An 18,136-nucleotide genomic window follows, 5' to 3' on the forward strand; every position below is an offset into this window, starting at 1 on the left:
CAAAACAAAGACATATGGCGAGACAGGGCCCCGCCATACCCAAATAGTCAAATGTACAGAATATACATAGCAAAAGAGAGTCTGTACCAAAAGTGGACTCCGAGTCAAGAAGGACTACTCCGAAGTAGCAAAGAGTGAAGCCTACAGTGGAGGATCACCAATATCTGCACCTGCGGGCATGAAACGCAGCCCCCGAAGAAAGGGGGTCAGTACGAAATATGTACTGAGTATGTAAAGCACGGAGTACAGAAATATGGGCCAAAACCGAAAGCAAATCAGATGACAAAGTGGAGTACAAATCAGTATGTCAAAATCCGTATCAAAATCATATACATATACATAATGCAAACGAAATCACGAAAACGCTTAAGAACGTGGTCGCCACTCCGACGCTGGCGCCACACACAGCATAACACCAGAAGGTTTCAAATCTCCGTACATCCCCGATCACAAACACAAACATAGGTGAGCGTATCGCATCACGAACCATATCACAGCATAACTCCAAACGGAACCCGGCCCCATGGCGAAGCCTCGGGAACCGCAACACAGCATACGGCCGAATTATCATAAGGCGCACGAATCATAACCGGCCCGGAAACCGGTGAACGAAGTCATAATGAGGCACGAGCGGAGTCGTGAGCAAACAAATGCAAATTATATTTCAAAATAGCCTTTCAAAACTTAATAATCTCATAAGTCATTTCATAAACCAAAATAGTCGAATGATTAGTTCATACGAAAGTTTATCTCACAAATGGTTTCCAAAGTGGTACGTATGGCTCAAACGGAACTTAACATATCATAATAGTCAAAACGTATTTCATAGGGGGAAGTTTCAAAGTCGAAGATCTCTTATCGAACTTCATCCAAAAAGGGAGCCCAATAGGACAAATAGGGCGTCTCGGGGTTAGCGGGCCCACCTCGAGTCAAATTGAGGTGGCGAACATAATTTACGAACATTTAAAGGCCAAAAGATCATACATAATGATTTCAAAGTGACCCGATCACACTTCGATAGGTTTCGAACATTTGGTTGCATTCTAGCCAAAATAGAGCCTTTAGGCTTCAATTGAATTGAATGAATAGTAGTCGTTTTGTAGATCGGGTTTCGAGGAGCAGAAATGCTCCGGAGGTTCCAATATTCACCTAACATACTAAGACATGCCAAACGAAGAAGTGGGAAGCTTTACATACCTTATAGACGTCTTATGCTCTCCCCAAAATCAAATCCCGTTTCGTCCAGAATCTGCAAATGGTCAAAGTTACCAATTAGAGATTCTTAGGCTTAAATTTCCATTAACTTGATTTTTGTCTACCGAAATTTCGGCAGCACTTCCCCTATATATCTAACACCCCCGAGACTTAGCTCGGCTCAATGAACATCAACAACAACAACCCAAACGTCACAAACAACATAAACCACAACTAAATCATTCTAACTTCAATATTCTTCTTTACTATAAAAGTTGGCAACTTTCATTCAAACTTCACAATTCCAAACTTATGTCCTCATTATTGTATTCATTCAATCATTCAAGATTATTCAATCACATCCCAATTATGTTCCAACATTATACATAGATTCAAGAAGTTCGTCACTTTCCATATTCCTTTCAAAACGTCAACAATTCCGACGAACATACTAACTTGCATCATTTCATTCCGAATTCATTAACAACAACCATAAGTCATATTTAAAGTCTTTAGTATCAAAGATATACAATGATATACGCAAATATACAAAAGGTATGCACTTTCCCGTAATGATCCGAAATCCTTTTCCAACGCCAATTCAATTACTTAAACATCCATTTACGACATAAAGGCCACGACGACACATTGAACAAACTAAACAAGATCAAATTCACTACCCTTCCACACTATCATGGCTCACGGCCAAACACACCCCCTATACACACAGACGCCATTCACAAACACCACAAAATTCCATAATCTTCATGCCACTTTAATCACTATAACATATATATCCATTCCCTAACATAAAAACATAGAAATCTTACCTTTTTCTTGAAATTCCGACTTGCCGCAAACGCCGCTCTTTCACCAAACTAATTGTATCACGTCGGAGAGCGTCTTGTACTTGTTACAACTACAAGAAGGGCACGAATTTTAGATTAGAAACAAGGCTTGGGAATTTATTTATTTTTTTGAAAAGGGTTCGGCCGAGAGCCTCACTTGAGGTGTTCTTCAATTTTTTATTTTTTTTTGATTGGCTTTTCTTGAAAATTCTAAAGGGGGATATGGATATATACTAGATTAAGGGTCATGTGATAATCACATGACCACTTAAAATGGGGCTTGGGCCAAGCCTTTGGCCGGCCACCCCTCCATTTGGGCTTCAAATTTTGTTCTAATTTTTCTTGGCCCAATTCATTAAAAGTCCCGTTTGTAATTCCCGAAACTAATTTCCGAAATTCCAAATTTACCCTCGACCTTCCCCGATGTCTTAACATTAATGATTTCATAACCAACATAGTCATGTCAACTAGAATCAAAATATTTCCTCATAACACACAAGTCTTAATTATTTCTCGATTTCCAATTATACGAAAACACGGGACATAACACCTTCAGAGCTCGAATCCGTGCATCCAGTATTCCATGTTTCGATTCTCCGCAAGTGGATTGGAAACCCAACAAGAATAGTTCCGGTTGATGATGTGCAAGTAACAGAGAAGCTAACATACGAGGAAATGCCTATTGCCATTTTGGATAGACAAGTACGAAGGCTTCGGAATAAAGAGGTTGCTTCAGTCAAAGTTCTATGGCGGAACAAAAATCGGGAAGAAATGACTTGGGAAGCGGAGGAGAAGATGAAATCTATGTACCCCCATTTGTTCCAATCCCCAGAAGAGATTCAAGATGAGACGTCGATAGTGTAAGGTATGTATGTTTTAGTTTTATGTTTTTGGTCGTGTGTGGCCATAAATGTGTTGATATTGTGATATATCCCTGTGAGGCGAAGATGTTGTGGGTTGTTGTAATGGAAAGGTAGTATCCAATTTACAAAGGAAACTCTGGCAAAAGTTTTCCAGAATCCCCGAGTGTCGAACATTCGAGGACGAATGTTCCAAAAGGGGGGGGGGGGAGGGACATTGTTACACCTCGGAAATTCCTCTGTACTTGTATGATGAGTGGAATGATGAAAATTTAAGTGAATGATGTTTTATTAAGTCGGGAATGGCTAATTAAGAATTTCTGGAAAATAAGAAAGTCGCGGAAAATTTTCTGTCCAGTGGTCGTATATGGCACTATATGGCCCGTAAAGTGATTTACGGACCGTCTAGTGCAATCGTCCTCCAGCTTGTCAAAAATCCCAACTTTCTGTAAATGTTGAATATGGTTAAATACGACCCAGTTTACGGCCCGTAAACTGGTTTACGGACAGTAAACCAGGTCGTAAACTACCATGTCCATCAGCCAAAACTTTCTGTCTTTGAAATGGTTAAATACGACCACAGTGGACGGACCGTAAATCAAAATACGGTCTGTATATGGTGGTTTACGACCACTGTTCATCCCGACAAAAATTCATTGAAGATCAGATTTTGTGATTTTTAAAAGGGACTTAAGCCTCATTTCACTTCATTTTTCATCCATACACCTCAAGAGACATTCTAGAACTCTCCAAATAATTCCTCCACAAGAATTCAAGAGAATTAAAGGGAATATCAAGACCAACAACATTAATTTCATGGAATTAAGTGTAAGAACACACTAAGGGATCATCTAAGTGAAGAAATTTCAAAGAAGGTGGAACTAGGGTTTTGGCTAAGTGAAGTATTTCAACTTAAGGATTGTTCAACCATCCTCCAAGGTAAGTTCATGATTATTCCATATTGTTTGAAGTATTGGAAAGCTTAGACACTTGAAATGTAGAAGAACAGAGAAATGGGTCATTATTGAGTGAATAGTGACATAAATGAATGATAGTGGAGTCGAACTATGAATATTGAAGTGTTGTGAGTAGTAATACGTTATAAATGATGTTTATATCATGAAACAAGCATTAAATGCATGAAAACGCAAGGATAAGATAGAAGTAGAAATAAGGGAAAATTGGAGGAAAATGGTGGATTTTGCCAAATGTATGTAAATGACGATTGTTGATTATGATATTGCGAATGATACTATGAATGTTGGGAGTTAATGTAAAACATGAGAAAAGTGGTATGAGCAAAGGAAACGTTGTCCGACTTCTCCTAGAATTAGCGACACGTTCTTATAGTCAGTTACTAATGTTGATACGAACTCTCTTATGAAGGTAACGACGTGATATCGACGGAGAACAAGTGAGCGATATCTTAGCTAAACGACCAAGGTATGTGAGGCTAGTCCTTCCTTCTAATGGAATGAATCTTTTAGCTTGAATCCCTATTCCTTCCATGAGTTCTTACATTCTAAGAAGTTAAAAGCTTATGCCTATGAATGTCTATATGAGATAAGTTATACGATATGATGACACTAGAATGATGATGATGTTATTCCTTGCCTACACTCACCTTATGTATTAGTCCTTTCAAGGTGTGGTAGAACGTCCATGATGGTTCCATAATGTAATCGGGGGATCACGACCTTACGTCACCCCAATAGAGTAAAGTTGATCATGAGTCTTATATACGCATTATGACAAGATAAGTATTTTATGATAAGCATATTACTATGAGCATTTACATTGAGCATGTCATAAGCATTTCACACTGGGCCTAGTTGGCCGGGCAGACACCGCTTCGGCGGGCGGCGATATGGATACACCACGACCTACGGGCATGGGCAGACACCACTAGTGGGCGGCATGAGATGGTACCCCAAACGCGGGAGGCCTGGACGCGGGCTAATATTATTGATTATCACACCATTCCGACATGGACGGGCAGCTTGCATATGATGCATGCATATCATGATGATGAGTATGAGTAAGATAGCATGCATTACTTCATTTATGTTTATCAGTCAGATCCAGATGTCTCATGTTGATGTTATCCTCATATTATTGATGTTTCTTTTCATTATGTATGCCTCTCATACTCGGTAAAATATTCGTACTGACGTCCTTTCTTCGGACGCTGTGTTCATGCCCACAGGTAGACAGGAGAGGAGAGCTTGGCCCAGGTCCTCAGTAGCTGTCAGCTGATAGATAGCACTCCATTTTTCGGAGGTGCTTATGGCTATTCTTTTGATGTACACTCATATATGCATATTTTGGGCATGACGGAGTCTTGTTCCGTCCATGTATTCATTATGTTAGTAGAGGCTCGTAGATACGCTGTGTGGGTTAGATGGTCTCACAAGATGTTTTCAGATGTATATGTATTATTTTGATGGCCAAGAGGCAAATGTATATAAAGTATTTATATTTTAATTAAATATGATTTTCCTACAATTGGTATGTAAAATTGATAAAAGAGTAATAAATGAGCCAGACAAGCAGTAGAGTAAACGGTGCTCGGTAATTGCTCCGGGTACCCATCGTGGCCCCTAGCTGGGTCGTGACACTGAGTCCACTGCTCCAACTCCTAGGCTAACTAACTGCTGGAGCTCACGAGCTATATCTCTTTACTCTGGTTGTACATCGCATAAACTTCCCATGGATCCACGGCTAAGAGCATCAGCCACAACATTTGTTTTCCCAGGATGGTACTGGATGTCAACGTCATAGTCTTTCAACAATTCCAACCATCGCCATTGCCGTAAATTCAATTCTTTCTACTTGAAGATATATAGAAGGCTCTTATGATCCGTATAAATATCAACGTGGACGACATACAAATAATGTCTCCACATCTTCAATGCATGAATCACTGCAGCCAATTCAAGATCATGGGTCGGATAATTATTCTCATGTTTCTATAACTGCCTTGACGCGTACGGAATCACCTTACCATATTGCATCAAAACACAGCCTAGCCCAACGCCCGAAGCATCACAATAGACAACATAACCTTCTGATCACTTTAGAAGTGTCAGGACTGGGGCAGAAGTTAATCTATCCTTTAGCTCTTGGAAACTACGTTCACAAGCATCTATCCATTGAAACTTAGCTGATTTCTGGGTCAGCTTAGTGAGTGGTGCAGAAATAAAATAAAAAAAAAAGCCTTCTACAAACGTCCTGTAATAACCTGTAAGCCCAGAAAACTATGAAATTCCGTAGGAGTTGTGGGCCTTGGCCAAGTCTTCACGGCCTCAATCTTTTGGGTATCTACCCGAATTCCATCGGCTGAGATAATATGCCCCAAAAAGGTCACTGAGTTCAACCAGAACTCACACTTAGAAAATTTGGAAAATAACTCTCGAGTTTGAAGAACTTTAAGGACGGTACGCAGATGATCCCCATGTTATACTTTAGATCGAGAATATACCAGGATATCATTAATGAACACGATCAAAAAAATAAATCTAGGAAGGGCCTGAACACATTGTTCATCAAATCCATAAATATTGTCGGTGCATTAGTTAGCCCAAACGACATTACTCAGAACTCAAAATGGTCGTATCTAGTTCTGAAGGTTGTCTTAGGAATATCTTTCTCCCTAACTGGCACTTGATGATACCTGGATCTCAAATCTCTCTTTGAAAACCATTTGGCGCTTTGTAATTGATCAAATAAGTCGTCAATCCTTGGGAGTGGATATTTGTTCTTGATTGTCACCTTATTTAACTGCCGATAGTCAATGCACATTCGTAAGTAGCCATCTTTCTTTCGGACAAACAACATGGGTGCTCCCCACGGGGAAGAACTAGGCCTAATAAAACCTTTTTCAAGCAAGTCCTTCAATTGCTCATTCAACTCCTTTAACTCCGCGGGAGCTGTCCTGTAAGGAGGAATGGATATGGGTTTTGTGTCCGGTAGCACATCAATAGCAAAATCAATCTCCCGTTCGGGAGGGAGACGTAGAAGCTCTTCCGGGAATACATCCGAAAACTTATTCACCATAGGGACAGAGTAAAGAGTTGGTGATTCAGCTTCTACATCTTGAACCCGAACTAGATGGTAAATACACCCTTTTGCGATCATTTTCCTTGCCTTGAGATAGGAAATAAACCTACCTTTCGGGGACGCAGTATTTCCTTCATTCTAAAACTAGTTCTCCCAGAAACTGGAAGCAAACCATTTTCGTTCTACAATCAACATTGGCATAACAAGAAGCCAACCAATCCATACCCATGATAACATCAAAGTCCACCATTTTTAACTTATGTAAATCAACCATAGTACGACGGTCAAAAATCACAACAACACAATTTCTATATACTCGACTAGCTATTACCGGTTCACCAACGGGTGTAGATACCTCAATAGGTTTGATCGAATCCGATTTGACCCCAAACTGACCCGCAATATATGGAGTAACATATGACAACGTGGAGCCCAGATTTATCAAAGCATATATATCATGAGAGAATACCGATAATATACTTGTGACGACATCGGGAGAAAACTCAAGATCCTAGTGTCACGCCAAAGCATAAATACGGTGTTGTGGACCACTAGAACTGGGGGCTCTCCCTCTGCCTCTACCATGGCTGACTGACGCATGTGAACCTAGCCCCATAAGGCGTATAGATGATAAAGGCCCAGCTGCCAACCCTGAAGGCTGAGCCCTACCCCTGCTACCAACTGAGGGGCAATCACACATGATATGGCCTGGCCAACCACATGCATAGCAAACCTATGAACCTAGTCGACACTGGCCCCAATGTAACTTCCCGCACTGGGAGCATCGTGGCACGGGTGGCCTTTCCTGACCCGAATCGCCTCTGAACTGAGAACCTGAAGCCCTGAAACTTTGATTCGGCCCGAAATAAGTAGATCTATTAAATCTCTGGCCTGTAAACCGTGGAGGTGCACTAGTCATAGAATGTCCTGAATGCCTAGAAAACTGTTGTCTTTGCCCTCCTCTCAACTCACTCGTCAGACTCGAAGATCTAGCCCTCTTGTTATACCCTCTATCATGCTCACGTTCACTTCTTTGCTGTTGTTGGATTTCCTCCAAATTCTTGGCATGGGCTTGAATACGTGAAATATCCATGTTGTCCTGAAGGGATGCAGTCAAGCACCTATCCATCAAATGTGGCCTTAGGCCTCTCACAAATCGGTGTACTTGGTCACCCATATCCGCTACCATGGCCGAAGCATACCTAGCCAAAGAATTGAAGCGGAGACTACACTCTAAGGCACTCATACTTCCTTGCCTAAGATTCAAGAATTTATCGGTTCTATCCCGCTGAACCTCTGGAGGAAAGTAATGTTGGAGGAAGGCATCCACAAATTCTTGCCATACCAGGAGAGGTGCATTGACTCCTCGTGAAGCCATCCAAACTGTGTACCAATGAACCGCGACATCATGCAATCTATAGGACGCTAATCCACTGATTCAATGTCCGAAGCATGCATTAACCGAAGTGTTCTCAACATCCCATGACTAAAATTTTGAGGGTCCTCGTCCGGCTTTGACCCGAAGAATTCTGGAGGATTCAAGCTAATAAAATCAAGGGCCTTTGCACTAACATCCCTATCACCTTGCCCTGTACCTTACCGCTGAGTCTGAGCGGCAACCAACTGAGTAAGTAAATGAATGGCCTCTTTTACATCTTAGCCTGAAGCATCTGGTGGAGGAGCTGAAGGTGCTGGAGCTGGGGCTGAGGCTCCCTCATGCTCCTCAGAAATAGGCATTGATTGAGAGGACTGAGGTTGAGCCGCATTTTGGGACTCACCTACCTCTATATCTATTGGCGGTGCTCTTTCAGCCCGCTTTTTTTCCATTGTCTTGCCCTTTTGGACTGCCGCAGCTTTTCTCTTTACAGGCTTTTCTGAAATACATAACACAAGGTTAAGGAAAAAGAAATCCTTATATCATGGCTCTATCGCACGATCGTATGAAGAAAGAAGGTCATTCATTCCTAAAATGCCCGAAGCCTCCTGTTTATAAGTATGGCGCGCAACACGCCCATAAACAAGACTCTACTGGACACGGCTCGTAGACACACCCTAGGACAGAACTGCTCTGATACCACTTTTGTCACGACCCGACCGGAGGGCCATGACGGGCACCCGGTGCTAAACCACCGCGACACCTCTTATAGTACATTCACATTTACATCTAGGTGGGCCACATGGCCTAGGAGTGATTTCTACACATCAATAATGCTAATCTCATTGGGAAACAACACATTTATATCATCATCAACAGCAATGCCCATATACATATACACGAGCTTCCAAGGCTATCAAAATAATATACAAAATATGAGCTGACAAGGCTGCAAGACGTCTACCCATACACAACTGTCTACGAACCTCTAAGAAGAGTAGGTAACATCATATATGTTACACCCCGAAACATTTCGCGTTACCAAGACTGTAGACGGCTTAGTACGATCTCAAGGGAGAGCAAAGTTATACAAGGATCAGGGATGAATATATATATATATATATATATATATATATATATATATATATATACAACATTTAGAGACCGTATGGAGTAAATCAGTTAGCACGTTACTTGATGAATAGCCCTCGTAACCGCAAGATAAGGTGGGCCTTACATGTCGGAGTTATTTAAAGGACATATGAAATGTGATATGAGTAGTACATGGGAAGTTGAGCAAGTCTTAAGAAGGACCCTTAAGCCAAATATGTGCATAAACACGCCAAAAAGATGATTTAAGGATACGTTTTCGGATGATTTGACTTGGATGAGCCAAAACGCTATTATAAGTTTGGAATTTGGAAACATACCTAAAATGAAGGTTGTATATTATTGAAAGAGCTTTCCAACCATAGGTCGTAGGCCCTCATACGATTTCGGGATCAGGAGTTATGGCATTTTAAGATAAAGACTCCAAGCTGTCAAATGGCTTCCACCAGTCCCACTTGAGAAAGTCGGTGGAACCAACTTATGAGGGGTATAAATACCCCCATTAACTCCATTTTTTCATCATTTTACATTCTCAATAGTCCTAGAAACTTCTCATCACAACCCCCCCAAACATTTATAGCCCATTAAATCAAGAATTTAACAAGATTATACCAAACTAGTCCATGAAAGGTGATTGTTCTTGCTTCTACTTGATGTTATGGTAAGTTTGGTCTTGAAAAAAGTTTGTGTCGCTAAATTTATTCAACTATAAGGTGTGTTCTTCATCCTATCTCTTATGTTGAGTTGATTTGAAGGTTTAGCAAGTCTTAAAAGTGAAAATAGTTATGGAGGAAAGGTCATAAAGTGTCGTGTTGTAGTTGTTGTGTTTATGGACTGTTTTGAGAATGTTGTGGCCATGTTGCTGGGCTGATTTACATGTATAGAGATGGTATCTAATCTTGTTGGTGTGTTGACGAGATTATGCTCCTTGATTAGGAAGAAAGGAAATGTATATTGTTGTTGTATGTTGAAAAACATCAAGTGGGATGTTTTATGGAATATATTGGTATTGATAATATTGTTGTTGATGTTGGTATTATTGTTGTTGTGTTGTTGGTTGCTGAATTGTGATTTCGGGCTAGGCATATAAACAGGGGAGATGCTACCCGAGTTTTGGCAGGATATAAAATAGTTTGATTTGAAAACTTAGCACAAGTACACAACAATGAGTCTAACGATAGTTGAATCCTCTTAAATATAGATCGACGAGCTTAGAAAGACAAGCGTTCAGTAATTAGAGTAAGGCGACCGAAAAGGTATGTTAAGGCTAGTCCCTTTCTTTCAAAAGGCATGATTCATATGTTATGATTCCATACATATTTTTCATAACCTTCTTACTTCCAAAAGTTAGAAGTTCATGATTCTTAAAAGCTTCTTATGATGCTAAAGATGAGATGTTTTCTATGATGAACATGATGATGATGATTTTAATTCTAGCAATTCCAAAGCTTATGATTTAATGCTATTATGAGATTATTGAGCTTATTTCATGATTTTCTCGATTTTATTCATTGTTGTTGATCACCTTATGTTACTTGTTCCTTCAAGGTGAGACATAGCGATGATGGTTGTTCCATAATATAAATCGGAGATTACTGACCTTACATCACTCAGCTAAAGTGGTAGCTTATGTTTGAACCTCATGCATGCTATGAGTATAATATCTGTGTAAAGCTATTTTGTGACATTACCAAGTTCTGTTATTTCATTTTACTTATGCACTGCACTCATTCTCATTCTTCATGTACATATAAAAGGCACAGTTGACAGGGGGTGTCGTTGTGGCCTTTGTTGTGATGTGTATATATATATATACATATAAGGTACAGTTGATAAGGGGTGACGTTGTGGCCTTTGTTGTAATGTATATATATAAGGCACAATTGACAAGGGGTGACGTTGTGGCCTTTGTTGTGATGTATATATGTAAGGCATAGTTGATAGGGGTGACGCTATGACCTTTGTAGTGATGTGTATATATAAGGTACAGTTGACATGGGGTGACACTTTTTCCTATGATGTGATGTTTATCTATAAGAGGCACAGTTGACAGGGGGTGACGTTGTGGCCTATATGGTGATGTTTTAGAGGTGACGATGTGGATTATGTTGTGGCATGTTTATAGATATATATGTTTTCTATATATAGCCATACTGATTCATTTATCTTGCACATTTATTGACATGTCTCAAATATCTTCCATGATTTCATGTACATGTTGATCTCATACCTTACATACTCAGTAAATCGTTCGTACTGATGTCCCTTCTTGTAGACTCTGCGTTCATGCCCGCAGGTGTAGATAGACAAGACGAGGATCTTTCATCGCAGACTGCCTTTAGGTACCAGTTCTGATTGGTGAGCTCCACTTCTTCCTGGAGTACTGCCGAGTCTGGATGTATATATGTTCGTATGATTTTTGTTCAGGGCATGTCGGAGGCCCTGTCCCGACTTGTATACTTCAGTCATGTTCATAGAGGCTTTGCAGACAGTTCCTGTGTATAGCATAGTTATGTTATGTCGGTCATTATATTGGCGTCGTGGGTTCATTGGACGTATATTTATACATAATATTACATTCATATCTAGCCTCAGTCTTATTTTGTCATTGGAGACATAGAGAACACAAGTTATAAGTTGGTTCGCTCGGTTTCCATAAGGTGCCGAGTTCCAATCACGCCTTACCAAAGGTGCAGTGTGACAAATTGGTATCAGAGCAGTTCTGTCCTAGGGTTGTCTGCAAGCCGTGTCTAGCAGAGTCCTGTTTATGGGTGTGAAGCCGGCCACATTTATAAACAGGAGGCTGCAAGGCATTTAGGAATGATTGACCTTATTTTCTCATCTTAGATCGTGCGGGAGAGCCGAGTCATAGGAAATGAAATTCCTTGTATTAACCCTTGATTTCAGCGGAAGAATGGTGTTGATAAAGAAAGAGGATGATAATATTAGGATTACAGAGGTAAGTCACTTTGTTGAAATTACGTCATCAAGATGTGCATCTTCTATGAGAATAAATTGGTAATAGTCAAGATAAGCTGATTGTAAAGTAAAGCAGGGGGAATTAGTTACGTGTATAATTTAATGATAAGTTCAGTTGTAAGATTGCAGTCAATAGAAGTTGGAGGAAACAGTACAGAGGTAAGTAATGGTAAAAAGGATTATAAGTCAGATATGGTAAGAATGTTACAAGTATTATTGAAATGTATAGCCAATGAGTGGAAGAGAAAGTGACCAGGGAAATATACAAGGACGATTGATAAAAGTTCAAGTATATTCGGAGTTGTGACGCATGAGGTAAGTTTCGTCATCTTTGTATTTCTGTTCGATATTGAGAGCCCTGTGAGGCTAAGGTGTGTTACGCATGTATATATTTGACCCTGTGAGGCATTGCATGTATTTTCTGGGCTACGTGCAGGTCTTGGATAGTAAGAAATATACGGGACACTCTACTTAAATTTTCCTAAAATTTAAGGACAATGACCAAAGAAGGACAAGGACCAAAGATTTAGGAGATCATGAAGATTATACGTCTATGATTGCTACAAGATGATATGGAATGATAAGATAAAGATGACACTACAAGTGGACATTGGGCATTAGTTATTGGAATAAAAAGTACTATTCCGGCTGGACAGATAGTTGTGTACATCATTATTTCGAGTATCCCTAAGGATTATTGTACAGAAGGTTTGAGATTTAAAGTAGTATTTTTGGTTAATGACAAGTAGGGAGCATGAAGGATTCGTAAGTGAAAGAACAAAAGAGATGACGAAAGGATTATTGTGGGATGAAATTTCGGTTGAGAATGACAATGGAATACAACACCATAAGGTAAAACCTTTAAGGGGGGAAGTGAGTAAACTTGAGTATGAGCACAAGGACTGAAATAATATGTGGTAGAGGTTGTATTGGGAATGGATTATAGAGAAAGTTCGAAGTAAGAATTGTTGTGAAAATAAGATTAACAAAATCTAAAGGCAAGTCAGCAAATGAATAGAGTAACTAAAGAGTATCTTTTGAGACTGGACTGAAAATAATTCATGGGGAAGAAAAGAAATTGAACGATATTCCAGTGAGGAACTTAATGTCCACAAAATAGGAAGGATATGACAAGAAAATAGAAGGGAATGCAAGGGAGTTTTAAGATGGTCTTGGTGTGTATGAAGAATGGTTTATGAGGAAGATGATTAGTATTCTGAAGGATTAAAATGGGTTACATTCGAGGTTTTGTAGGAATATGGTCTACTGGGGGATTCAGGGAAAGTCGACAAATGAGTTCTCCTGTAGCTTAACATAAAGAGAAGGTTTTCATGACTAACTCAAAAGAAATGATTTATAGAAAGGATTACGGAATTGATTATATGTTAAGGTTGAGTTAAATAATGTCATAAAGATATGGGCCGTTCCTATCATACTTTAGGATGCTGGAGCTATTAAGATGGTTTTATATAAGTTAGATTAGTGAATTGGGGTTACTTAGTTCCTACAGATCGGGAGTTGTCCGTAAAACGAAGTATAGTCAGAACGTATGTTTTCCATTGATGCAAAGATGATTACATTGAGCAGAGCTGTGACTTGTTAGAGAGTTAACACAATTACAGAGCGAGGGTTACGAGAGTATCAAGAGGCAAGTTATGAGATTTAAAGGTCAGTAAGGTAAAAATGAGGAAGATATGAGCTATTGGAGTACATGAGGTCATGATTGATTCAGACCTCAGTTAAGAGGCCAGAAGCGTCGTGGTTCGGTATCCAGGTATGTTACTGATTTCTTCAGAAGCATGTTTTATGACTTATGAGTTTCAAGAGCAAAGAGATTAGCTACAAGAGTAGACTAAGGTTTGTAAACCTATGATATTAGTAAATTCAGTAGAAAGCTATGAGCAGATTTAAACAGGTTAAAAGTTAGGGATGAAGATTATATGATCTAGGTATAAGAATATATGTATGACATTTGGAGACCGTATGGAATAAATCAGTTAACACATTACTTGATGAATAGCCCTCGTAACCGTAAGATAAGGTGGGCCCACATGTTGGAGTTTTATAAAGTACATATGAAAAGTGATATGAGTAGTACATGGGAAGTTGAGCAAGTCTTAAGAAGGACCCTTAAGCCAAATATGTGCATAAGCTCTCTAAAAGGATGATTTAAGGATACGTTTTTGGATGATCTGACTTGGAGGGGCCAAAACGCTATTATAAGTTTGGAATTTTGAAACAAACCAAAAATGAAAGTTGTAGATAATTGAAAGAGCTTTCCATCCATAGTTGGTGGGCCCTCATACGATAGCGGGATCAAGAGTTACGGCCATTTTAAGATAAAGACTCCAAGCTGCCAAATGGCTTCCGCGGGTCCCACTTGAGAAGGTCGGTGGAACCGACTTTTAATGGGTATAAATACCCCCATTAACTCCATTATTTCAGCATTTTACATTCTCAATAGTCCTAGAAAGTGATTGTTCTTGCTTCTACTTCATGTTGTGGTAAGTTTGGTCTTGAAGAAAGTTGGTGTGACTGAATTTATTCAAGTATAAGGTATATTCTTCATCCTATCTCTTATGTTGAGTTGATTTGAAGGTTTAGCAAGTCTTAAAAGTGAAAATAGTTATGGAGGAAAGGTCATAAAGTGTCGTGTTGTAGTTGTTGTGTTTATGGACTGTTTTGAGCATGTTGTGGCCATGTTGCTGGGATGATTTACAAGTATAAAGATGATATCTAATGTTATTGGTGTGTTGACGAGATTATGCTCCTTGATTGGGAAGAAAAGAAGTGTATATTGTTGTTGTATGTTGAAAAACATCGTGTCGGATGTTTTATGGAATATATTGGTATTGATAATACTGTTGTTGATGTTGGTATTGTTGTTGTTGTTGTTGGTTGCTGAATTGTGATTTCGGGCTAGGCATATAAACAGGGGAGATGCTGCCCGATTTTCGACAGGATATAAAATAGTTTGATTTGAAAACTTAGCACAAGTATACGACAATGAGGCTAACGATAGTTGAATCCTCTTAAATATAGATCGACGAGCTTGGAAAGACAAGCGTGCAGTAATTAGAGTAAGGCGACCGGAAAGGTATGTTAAGGCTAGTCCCTTTCTTTCAAAAGGCATAATTCCTATGTTATGATTCCATACATATTTTTCATAACCTTCTTACTTCCAAAAGTTAGAAGTTCATGATTCTTAAAAGCTTCTTATGATGCTAAAGATGAGATGTTTTCTATGATGAACATGATGATGATGATTTTAAGTCTAGAAATTCCAAAGCTTACGATTTAATGCTATAATGAGATTATTGAGCTTATTTCATGATTTCCTCAATTTTATTCATTGTTGTTAATCTCACCTTATGTTACTTGTTCCTTCAAGGTGAGACATAGTAATGATGGTTGTTCCATAATATAAATCGGAGATTACCGACCTTACATCACTCCACTAAAGTGGTAGCTTATGTTTGAACCCTCATGCATGCTATTAGTATAATATGTGTGTAAAGCTATTTTGTGACATTACCAAGTTCAATTATTTCATTTTGCTTATGCACTGCACTCATTCTGTTACACCTTGGAAAATTCCCCATTAACGTACAGTGAATAGGCTGGCGAAGGGCACGACGTATACGATGTTTTGATAAGTCAAAAATAGCATTTGATGATCCTAATCGAGATTCAAAGACATTTGATGTAAGGGAAGAAGGTTGTCAAGGAAAGTAAGGGATCTGTCGCGTGCCGAGTAAGAATTATGAGCGACGAGTTAATTGTCACGACCCAACCCCGTAGGCCGTGACTAGTGCCCGAGCTGGACACTCGTATACACCTGTTAACCACAATCATCTACAGCTAGCATAACAAGGATTTATATATAAAGGTAAGATGTTGCCTTAACGCTGTCGCATATATGCATATCATAGCCACATGTCTCCTGAGGAGTTACAACTTTCATATCAAATATATATATGTCTACGCAAGCCGAAAAGGCTACCACTACGCACAACATCCCAAAACATCTGTATAGATACGCAAGCCGACAAGGCTTCCACTACGAATGGGTACGCACCAAAAACATCAGTCATGTCTACATAGCAAACAGCAACTATATACAGACCCACACATATGTCCACCGACCTCTATGAGTAACGACAGTATCATCTGACGGGACAGGGCCCCGCCGTACCCTGAATAAACACATACATATATAACAAAAGGGACCTATCCCACAAGCTAGGCTCCGGGACAAAGGAGCACTCCAAAGTGGCTGAATAGATATCCTAGGCTGGCGGATCTTCGAAACGAGCGTCTGTACCTGCGGGCATGAAACGCAGCCCCCTGGAAAAAGGGGGGTCAGTACGGAGTATGTACTGAGCATGTAAAGCATGAAATATAGTAAGTAGGATTATACTGAGGCAAAGAGTGTAGGACCCAGTGTAACAACCAGAAACCATAGGACTTACCTTTGAACATAAATCATAAGTGTCAACATCATAACCATGTCATTATAGAGTTTAATAGTCATAGTTAAATAATCATTCTGTATATAACATGTATAACGTGTCCCGGCCCTCTAGCGAGGGACTCGGTGAATAATGATCATATGCCATCCTGGCCACCATCCCCATATCATCATGTCATCATATCATATCATATATATATATATATATATATATATATATATATATATATATATATATATATATATATAACGTGTCCCGGCCCTCTAGTGAGGGACTCGGTGAGTAATGCAGTGAATATGCGCACGAAAACATGTCCTGGCCCGGGACTCAGTGAAGGATGTAACGGTAAGCACGAGCAGAGTAATAAGCAACCACATACATACAAATCATCTTTCGAGACTCAATAGGTAAGTAAACTAATCAGCTCTCAAGCATCAGGATAATAATCATATTAAGTTCTTCCTAAATGTCATTACAAACTATATCAAGGAACGTTTCAGGATTCATATACATGTAGCAATTTAACATGATATAGCTTATGAAAGTCAAGTATACTTCTAATTATGCAATTCTTTAAGAGTAGGAATTTTTATACATCATTTATTAGTCGATCATATAATAGAATTAAAACAATAGCTCGACTATCTTACAAATTCTAGCATCAAGAACGAATCAAAATCATGAGTCATGCTTGGAATTAGAGAGTGGAATTTCCCCAAGGCTCATATCATATCTTACTTACTTCTAGGACATGCCAAAAGAAAGAAGGGATAGGCTTTACATACCTGTCGACGACTATCCGTGAATCCTTTTTGCCTTGTCGCTCTTTTTGCCTATTTATATAAAAGTGACGTTATCGTTAGTAACTATATTTTCTAGTCCGCCACCCTATAGTTCATTCTCCTATAGGACCTACATTCCAGTCTATATATATTCTTTTTTTTTAAGTTTTCTATTATCTAATATTTTGGCGAAAATTCGGCAGCACTTCCCCTTATAGGTTCACCTATCCAGATTTCCAATTGTGCTCCTGTAGACACAGAAATACCAGCAACAATATATGGACACACTTATACTTTCAATTCCTTCAATTCAATAAAAACGACAATATGGTTGTGTCAACACAATTTCAACTTTAACTTTCCAATCTTTTAGCCATATAGTTCGGGACAACCACAACTATAATGCGTCTTAAAATTAACTATCATGCTTGATCAAAACAGTCCCTACTCACGGCCA

Source organism: Lycium barbarum, chromosome 7, assembly GCF_019175385.1.
Source record: "Lycium barbarum isolate Lr01 chromosome 7, ASM1917538v2, whole genome shotgun sequence".
Classification (NCBI taxonomy): domain Eukaryota; kingdom Viridiplantae; phylum Streptophyta; class Magnoliopsida; order Solanales; family Solanaceae; genus Lycium; species Lycium barbarum.